The sequence below is a fragment of the Trichechus manatus genome, unplaced genomic scaffold, assembly GCF_000243295.1.
Source record: "Trichechus manatus latirostris isolate Lorelei unplaced genomic scaffold, TriManLat1.0 scaffold00057, whole genome shotgun sequence".
Taxonomy (NCBI): Eukaryota; Metazoa; Chordata; class Mammalia; order Sirenia; family Trichechidae; genus Trichechus; species Trichechus manatus.
The window spans coordinates 8,242,980-8,245,556 of record NW_004443993.1 but is presented as its reverse complement, the minus strand read 5'-3'; the positions used below and the strand labels follow the sequence as shown (position 1 = coordinate 8,245,556).

Here is a 2,577-nt window from a genome sequence, read left to right as displayed (position 1 = left end):
ATTGCTAACTCAAATTCCTTATTTGCTTTGCTCGAACACTATGAAGGGAAGCATAACAATACTTGTTAAAATCTTCTTTCTCTTCCATCCACTTTTCTTATTCACTCCCTCTTTTTTCTCTCTGACAAGCTCCTTTTGTAGTCTTAGCCTGCTAGGCATACCTGCTAGGCATACCTCATCGCCCCTTGTATTGATTTTCATCACAAAATCCTATAAGAGGCAGTTTCAGTAAGGTTTTCTCTGTCTGATATGTGTGTGGAATATACAAGTATGTGCGTATTGCTGTTACTAGTTGCCGTTGAATCAATTCCGACTAATGGCGACCCCGTGTGTGCAGAGTAGAACTGCTCCATAGGGCTTTCAATAGCTGTGACCTTTCAGAAGCAGATCACCAGACCTATCTTCTGAGGTGCTTCTGGGTGGGTTTGAACCACCAAACTTTTGGCTAGTAGTCAAGTGCTTAAACGTTCCACTACCCAGGGACCGTGTGTGTGTGTGTGTGTGTGTGTGTGTGTGTGTGTGTGTGTATAAACCAAACTAAACCTGTTGCTGTCGAGTTGATTCTGACTCATAGTGACCCTATAGGATAGAGTAGAACTACCCCATAAGGTTTCTGAGGAACAGCTGGTGGATTCAAACTGCCAGCCTTTTGTTTAGCAGCCAAGCTCTTAAATACTGCACCACCAGGGCTGCTGGTATATACCTATATCTATATCTGGCGCCCTGGTGGTGCAGTGGTTAAGAACTTGGCTGCTAACCAAAAGGTGGGCTTTTTGAATCCACCAGTCACTCCTTGGAAACCCTATGAGACAGTTCTACTTTGTCCTATAGGGTTGCTATGAGTCAGAACAGACTTGATGGCACATAACAACATATCTGTATCTGTATCTATATCTGTATATACACGCACACACACACACATATATACATATACACAAGTATATAATACACATATATGTATATGAATAAGGAGGACCAAAGAAGAATTGATGCCTTTGAATTATGGTGCTGGCAAAGAATATTGAATATACCAGGGACTGCCAGAAGAACAAACAAATCTGTCTTGGAAGAAATACAGCCAGAATGATCCTTGGAAGTGAGGATAATGAGACTTTGTCTCACGTACTTTGGACATGTTATCAGGAGGGACCAGTCCCTGGAGAAGGACGTCATGCTTGGTAAAGTAGAGGATCAGTGAAAAAAGGAAGACCCTCAGTGAGTTGGATTGACACAGTGGCTACAACAATGGGCTCAAGCATAGCAACGATTGCGAGGATGGTGCAGGACTAGGCAGTGTTTCATTTTGTTTAATAGGGTCATTATGAGTCAGAACCGACTCAATGGCACCTAACAACAACAACAACAACATGTATATATGTATGTATGTGTGTATGTCTTAGCCTGGGTTCTTGAGAGAAGCAGAAACAGTGAAGTGTGTATATATATATATATATATATATATACATATATATACATATATATGTATATATATGCATTTGTATATAAGTTTATCTCAATGAAATGGCTCACGCGGTTACAGAGATTGGTAAGTCCCAAGTCGGTGGGTCAGACGTCAGGCTGGAGGCTTCTCCTGACTCACGTAGCTGCAGGGGCTAATGAACCCAAGATCGGCAGGTCAGACAGCAGACCACTGGCTCACAGGCTGTGGAGGCTGATGAATTCAAGATTGGCAGGTAGGACAGCAGGCTGCTGGCTCACAGGCTGTGGTGACCGACGAATGCCAAGATTGGCAGGCAGTATAGCAGGCCACTGGGTCAGCTCCTAAGAACTGGAGATCAGATGATGACGAGCTAGACCTAGGATCCAGAGCAAGCCACCGAGTTTTGCTGGAATGTCCACATATATATATAGAATTCAGGCTACACTCCTGAGGAAACTCCCCTTACAACTGATTGGCTGATTATATCAGATCACATCATGGAGGATGACTACATTATTACATAACTGCCAAACCACTGAGAATCATGGCCCAGCCAAGTTGACACACAACCTTACCCATCACAGTCCAACCCTTGTCAACTTGGCACCTGTACACATCTCCTTAAACCATACACAATCTCCAAATAAAGACATACTCATTTACAAAGTCATACTTGGACCTAACATGATACAACTAACGTGTACATATATGTATGTGTACATATGTGTATATGTATGTATGCATGCTTATATGTAAGTGCATATATGTTTATATATGTGTAGATATGAGTAGAGGCATACCCTGGAGATATTTGGGTTCAGTTCTAGACCACCATAGCAAAGTAAGTATCACAATAAAGTGAGTCACATGAATTTTTTTGTTTCCCAGTGCATATAAAAGTTATGTTTACACTATACTGCAGGATGTCAGAGAAACTCTGAAATTTGTCTTGAACACAGAGTAGCTAAAACAAATGAAAGAAATGATGAAGTAAAAGAGCTGAACAAAGGGTGACTTGAGAAGACAAAGTATTATAACGACATGTGCAAAGACCTGGAGTTAGAAAACCAAAAGGGAAGAACACACTCAGCACTTCTCAAGCTGAAAGAACTGAAGAAAAAATTCAAGCCTCGAGT

At 41.6% G+C, this 2,577-nt stretch overlaps 1 protein-coding gene across 1 annotated transcript in view; it reads left to right on the top strand.

Moving 5' to 3' along the window:
* Window positions 1-2,577, top strand: part of VAV1 (vav guanine nucleotide exchange factor 1) — an 83,810-nt gene that overhangs the window by 50,217 nt on the left and 31,016 nt on the right. The window lies entirely within an intron of this gene.